This window comes from Sturnus vulgaris, chromosome W, assembly GCF_052056855.1.
Source record: "Sturnus vulgaris isolate bStuVul1 chromosome W, bStuVul1.hap1, whole genome shotgun sequence".
NCBI classification, from domain to species: Eukaryota; Metazoa; Chordata; class Aves; order Passeriformes; family Sturnidae; genus Sturnus; species Sturnus vulgaris.
The window spans coordinates 28,659,979-28,667,149 of NC_142282.1; the positions used below are offsets into that span (position 1 = coordinate 28,659,979).

Consider the following 7,171-nt stretch of genomic DNA (forward strand, 5'->3'; position numbering starts at 1 on the left):
CAGGAATAAAAACCAACAGGCCTTGTAGGGCGTTCTGGACCCCGTTGCCATATGTGCCCTGACAACCCCGAGATAGCAAATCCCCATTCCACCTGGAAAGGATCTTTGTGATGAATAGGGCCCAGGTCTTGATGAGCTGTTGCTTGAAAGATCAGCAATTGTAGTGCTTTGCCCTGAGGAGTCCAATCCCATTTCACCCCTTTCCTTAGCAAGTCATAAAGAGGTCTGGCAATTATTGAAAAATCTGGAATGTGCTTTCTCCAGGACACTAATAATCCTAGGGCTTGTTGGAGTTCTTTCCTGGATTCAGACATTTTGATCTGATCTAAAGAGGTTAGAGTGTCAGGTGGAATGCACGTCATACCTCCTTTCCACCAAATTCCCAAAAACTTCATTTCCTGAGAAGGTTTTTGAATTTGCTCTGAGGGAATTTCTAAGTTAACGCTTTCCAAATGGGAGATTATTTTTTGTTGAGTATCCCCCACCACTTCTATTTCATCTCCTCCCACAAGGATATCATCAATGTATTGATAAACAGTTACATTGTCAGGTTTGGGTATCTTTTCTAATTCTTGGGCTAAAGCGTGGTGTGCCAAAGTGGGGGAGTGTTTATACCCTTGGGGAAGCCTAGTGAAAGTGTATTGCTGTCCTTCCCACGTGAAGGCAAAATTGTTCATATCCTCTGGCTGTATGGGTATCATGAAAAACATGTCTTTGACATCTATAGTTGCCAGGATTGTGTGAGCCTTTCCTTGAATTGATGTTATTAATTCAGCTAAATTTGGAACTGCTGCTATAAGAGGATCTGTGCTGGTGTTTAGCCTGCAAAAGTCTACTGTAAGCCTCCACTTTCCATTGGGTTTCTGGACCTGCCATACAGGAGAGTTGAAAGGAGAATGAGTGTCAATTATTACTCCTTGTTCTCACAGATCCTGTATAACTTGTTTGATCCCCTCTGCTGCCAGAGGGAAGAGGGTATTGTTTTACATTAGTAATTTTGCTGCAAGGTAGGGAGGGTGCAGTTTGGAGCAGATTAATATTAAAGCATGGTGTGCCAAAAGACCAAAGACAGCCCTCTTCATTTTCCCACTGCCTCCCAGCAAGGACATCCATTCCTAATAAATCGTTTGGAATATCCCCAATTACTATTTTAATAAGTATTTGTTTTTCTTCTCCAGGCAACAGAATTTTTACAAAAGCTATATCCATAGCCTCTGTGGTTCCTAAGGCATTAAGAACGCAACATCCTTTCTTTGTTGGAACAATTCCACATTTCTGGGAAACATTTCTTGTTAATGCAGAAATTTTGGCTCCAGTGTCAACCACAAAAGTAATAAGTGACCCTTTAGGACCAACTATTGCTGTTATCAGTAAATCCCCAGTTTCAGGATTTCTGGTGAGTGCCCTTAAAAATAACCAATGGCCTCCGTCACTTTGCCCACCTACAAGGGACAGAGTCTTTAGTTTCCCTGCTTCTGAAGCTGTTTAAGCTCCACTCCCAGAAGTTGAGAAGATGATTGCGTTGGCTCAACTCCCAAAACCTGTGGAGGAGATGGCTCTGATTTACTGCCCAGAACCAGTGGAGGAGGGGGTGCGCTGGGTTGTACAGTGGTGGAGTTTGGTACAATAGGCTTGGGACAGTGCCAATTCAAAACTATTTTGGCTAGTTTTTCAAGTGGTAAGCCATGCATTACATCTCGAGGGACTCCTTTCCTCATCCCTAATAACCACCAATAGTGACGGTTAGAGACTTGTTTACCCTTCTCAGGTTTATCATTAGGAGAAGCCATGTGTCTAACACCCTTTGTTTTTTCTAGTTTTTCCTCTGGGGTTTTTATAAGTCCATATTTCCTACTATAATTCAGTAGCTCTTCTCCAACTTGGCTACATGTCCAAATTTTATGGTTACTGGCAGGAGAACGTGATTGTGAGCCTGGTGGCTGCTGAGAAGGGGTTACATATGGAGGGAAAGGGTCAGCAAAACTAGATTGGTCACCAGAGTTCGTAATAACTCTATCTAGTCTATCTACAGGAGATATAGCTGCAATGGCTTTTTGAAGGAGAATTGCTGTAGGTTTAAGTGACTCTGGGAGACCGCGGATTAAAGGGGTCATAATTTCAGGCATTACGGGTAATTACATAGGTGATTTGCAGCCTGTAATTAATTTTCTTTCGTGTATCATTTGCAAGCAGGCAGCTTTGTGAATGTTTTCAAGAAGTTGGTCAAGGGTACCAGTTAAAGCTACAGGGTCTTCCCTTTCCAAGGGGTTAAGTCCCCCTGCCCAGTAAGCTGCGCGCTGAGTTAGGGACCATAGGTTACATTTATCTCCTGTTGTTAAGAAAACCCCATGTTCCCAGTACCCACTAGCTCCTTGTTCAGATAATTGAATCTGATCTCCCCCAGTAAGAGACACTCAAAATACGTATTCTGTCTCAGACTCATGGGGGAGATGGCCATACTCCTTCTTCAATTTAGCCAATGCGGTATCTGTGTATGGGGTTTCTTTAGTGGTTATATGTGGGTCATAGTCCTAATCATTGATATAATTAAATTCCGTTTTAATCATAAGTCTCAAGTTAGGGCAGCAATGTTCCCCATAATCTTTCAATAAAGTTAGCACCTTTTGAGGACAAATTTGATTAATGTGAACAGTTTCCCTCTCTGTTTCTTTTGGTGAGTGTTGGGGATTGAATTGCTCCCTTTTCTTTCTGTGGAATTTCTCCCATTGTTATGCTAAGTAGTTGTGGCTACACCTTAAAACAATAAGATAATGTTCTCTCGAAGGGGGGTGGGTGGAGGGGGAGGGGGGGAGACCGGTAAAGGAAAGGTGGGATGGGGGGTCTGGGCAGGCTGGGACTCTCTCGCTCGGCTCGTGGAGGGAGAGGATGCCCCAGTGCTCCGATCTGGCATCTCCCCTGCCATCCGAGCGCTGAGATCCACGCTCCCTGCCGTTGGACATCGCTCTGCTGCTCTCCCACCTCATCCTACTACCTCCGGACACTCTGCCGAGCACCACGACCGACACTGTGAGGGGGGGAGTCGCTTCCCCATCCCTCTCACCCCTGGGCCGCTGTCGCCATCACTCCAGCCCTCTTCAGCTGCTCGGGACCTGCCCTGCCCCCAGCACCGGTAACTGAGGGCAGGGAGACGGCCTGTGGCCAAAAGGGACTGGAACTGAGTTATACTGTTCTGTTCTGTTGTCAATTTTTATAGCTGTTGTTGTTTTCTGTCTTGTTAGATATCAGTAAAGAACTATTATTCTTATCCCCACATCCCCTGCCTGAAGGCCTCTGATTTGAAACTAGAATAATTAAATGGGAGGGGGTTGCATTCTGCATCTCAGAAAAGGGGCTCTTGCCTTTCCTTAGCAAATACCTGTCTTTCAAACCAAGACAGTGAGTCAGTATGCTTTGAATTTTTGGCATGTAGGGCAGCTCATAACGAATGGTTCTCATCTCGTAATAAATGATTGTCATTTCTTCATCTAATTGTTTTTGCAAAATTTGTACTAGATTTTGTAAAGAGTCTATAATTGTGTTTTCCTCACTTACTCTCTAAAAGCGAGTTTCTATAGCTGATGTAAGACAAGCTCCCAAAACTGAGCAGAGTATAGTTTAATTTTTGCCCAGTTTGAATTTTGCTTCATGTTGTAAAGAACATATTCTATCAATCACATTTTCTAAATTATACCAATTATTGTTCACTCATTCTTCCCCACCTTAGGAAGGTTTGGCATTATATTTAGCTAATAGAGCATAAAATGCAGCTTTATCAGTCATTTTACGAAAGAGGTAAGTAAAATCACAACAGGGAGGACTATTATTTAAGTTACAGATACACAGCTTTCGCTGTGTTGCCCCTTCACTTCCCTGTGTGGGTGAAGAGACCTACTGCTTGGGAGGTGCACCTTAATTACAAATCTCTGTCTCTTCACTACACCAAGCAGTCAAAATTCACACAAAAAACAACAAAAAGAACAACAACAAGGTCTCGCCTTTTGCACCAAGAGATCTTTTGTGAAATTCTGACGACAGAGCCCTCAAACGAGTTTGGGGATGCTTTACACCTAGGCGTGTGCAGTTTGCGGGAAATCTGAATTGCCCCCCTTGCTTTCTAGACAGGCTCACCCCTTTTGAGGTGGCCAGCTAGGTGCAGCTGGAGCAAGACGTCCTTCCCCTACTACAGACTACACACAACCTGCAACCCCTTTCTGTCTATCAGAAATCCTGTTCGTGACCCCAATTTAGTGTCGCAAACAGCTGTTAATACAGACGAGAGTCGTAATGGTTCGTTTTGATTTCAAGGGGTGCAAAAGACAACAACAGGGGACAAATCAGTTTGCTCAAAGCAGAAATGCACTTTTATTGAGTGCCAACAACTCAGTTTTGCGATACAGGGAGAGAGTTAAAGGAAACAAAGTAAAGAGAGAGAGAGAGAAAGGGGGGAATGGGGAGTAGATACCAACAGATGAGATGGATGTCCTTGTGGTCTGGCCAAGAGGTGGGGAGATTTATGGGCCATTGTGAGGTGCTTGAGATAGAACATGCAGTGGTGCTCCGAGAAGCAGCTGTAGGTGCAGTACCTGTTTGAAGGCACTGTACCGTGGACAGCACAGCAAGCACAGTGCACCAGCAAACAGTCACTTGGCCAGCATCCACCTTGGCCAGGCCAGAATTCCTGTCCAGAAGCAGGTGGGGGTCCTTGGGATAGCCTCGATCCTTGCAACGGTCGTGAGGCATATGAGGGAAACTCCAGACTGACTCTTACAGAGCCCTGTGACTGTCACCTCATGACCCTTAGGAAGATTACGGACCCCTGGGATATCACCATGGAGCCCCTGTGACTGAGTGTGAGCTCACATCTCTCAAGCAGCCTGGAAACCCCCGGAATCTATTCATTCCATCTCTGCTGAGGATGAATCCTCAGCAACTTGGAGATGCCCTGATGAATTTTAATTCTCAACTGACTTATTCAGCCTTCGGCTCTTCAGGAATTCAGTGACAAATGGTTCTTAATATTTAAAATCACCCTAACAAGACAAGCCCCTGAGAATAATTTCATTTAAAGTCTTCAACTCATTTGTAGTTAACTTTACAGATTTCAGAAGTGTATTCAAAGGGAATATACTAGATCTTTAAAAAATGCAGGGACTTTTTTTGTCCAGTTTAGTTTTCCTATTTATAGATTAGTATCAGCAATCTCCAGCTGACCTTGATCCCCATCACCTCCTAATGCAATCTGAATAAACATCAAGAACCTTTATGGCTGGCAATCAATCAGACTCTGTCCCTACCCCCACCCCACTATTTCCCCCATCCAACCCCTGGGACATAGAACAACCTTGTACAAATCTGAGCTTCCTCCACCCCAGGCTGGACTTGCAGCTTTCATCTCCTTGGCACCAACTCCCACCTGCTTTCCTTGCAGGAGGAGCTGCCCAAGACACACAGGGACTCTTTGTTCCCCATCAGCTCCTGGGTGGCACTGCCAGGCTGGGATGAGGAGCCCCTCAGCCTTCCCTGCTCTGGGCTGGACAAGCCCAGCTCCCTCAACCTCTCCTCCCAGCCAAAGGGCTCCAGCCCCACCCTGCTCCAGTTGCCAGACATCTTTCCTGCCCTGGGGAACCCAAAACAGGCCACAGTGACCTGGATAATCCATGTCCTTGATGTCCTTGTCACACAGCCCTGAGTGCTCCTGGCCTGCCTTGCTGCTAGGGCATATGGCTGACTCCTGCCCAGGTCCTGCCCACCAAGAGTTTTCTGCCATGGTCTAGTGGATGAGGGGAGGGCTGTGGATGTTGTCTACCAGAACTTTAGCCTTTGACACCATGTCCCACAGCATTCCCTGGAAAAGCTGAAGCCTGTGGCTTGGACCAGTTCACCCTTCCCTGATCTAAGAACTGGCAGGATGTCTGGGCCCAGAGGGTGGTGGGGAATGGTGCCACATCCAGCATGTGTGCAGTGGTGTCCCTCAGGGATCAGTGTGGCCCCAGTCCTGTTTAACATTTTTATTGATTTGGAGAAGGGAATTGAGTCCACCATCAGAAAAATTGCAGATGGCAGCAAGCTGGGTGTGAGTGTGGATCTGCTGGAGGGTAGGAGGGCTCTGCACAGGGACCTGGACAGGCTGGATCCAGGGCCTAAATCCAACAAGGTGAGGTTTAATAAGACCAAGTGCTGGGTCCTGCACTTTGGCCACAACAACCCCTACAGTGCTACAGGCTGGGAACAGAGTGGCTGGACAGTGGCCAGGCAGAAAGGGACCTGGGTGCACTGATGGACAGCAGGCTGGACATGAGCCAGCAGTGTGCCCAGGTGGCCAAAAAGGCCAATAGCACCTTGCCTGGATCAGGAATGGTGCAGCCAGCAGGAGCAGAGCTTCTGGGCCAACACTGACCTGCCCCCAGCCACCACTGATCTGCCCCTAGCTCTGCACACATTGCTTCTGCAGCCCCAGAAAAAGGAACAAAAGGGGGATCTCAGGAGAAAATTGTGCATGGCTTTGGGGACAGTGGTGCAGATGGATCCCAGGTCGATGAGGGCCAGGTTGAGCAGGAAGAAGAACATGGGGGTGTGCAGGTGGTGGCTGCAGGCTATGGCACTGATGATGAGGCTGTTGCCCAGGAAGGAAGCCAGGGACATTCCCAGGAAGAGGCAGAAGTGCAGGAATTGCAGCTGCCACATGTCTGCCAATGCCAGCAGGAGGAAGTGACTGATGGAGCTGCTGTTGGACATCTCTTCACTCTGTGGTCATGGGTACCTGTTCATGGATAAAGGACAGTGACAAGTCAGGAGGGGCTGCTTTGAGCCAAACCTGGGCCATTCCCTGTAGACTGTTCTGCTGTGACTCATCCACTCTTGTTCCTGATCAGGGAAAACCTTCACCCAGGTGACTGAGCTCCAGTTGTATTGTCTGAGAGTGCCAGGAGCAATCAGGCCTGTTCATGGGGGCTCTAGAGAAGCCATCCCTGCCCTGCTGCCCTGGGTTTGTGGCCATGTGGCAGAGGGACAAGACTGGATATTCAGGATTTGTCAATGGAATCAGTCCGCCGGGAGCCACGTTCCCTGCCATCGGACATCGCAGTGCTGCTTTCCCGCTTCATTCTACTGCCTCCGGGCACTCTGCCAAGCATCACAATCGACATCGTGAGGAGAGAGTCGCCCCTCCATC

The 7,171-nt window shown here is 47.3% G+C and overlaps 1 pseudogene; it reads right to left on the minus strand.

The window, feature by feature from the left end:
- Positions 1 to 1,460: 1,460 nt before the first annotated feature.
- On the minus strand, positions 1,461 to 5,223 carry LOC148220088 (uncharacterized; annotated as a pseudogene).
- Positions 5,224 to 7,171: the final 1,948 nt, after the last annotated feature.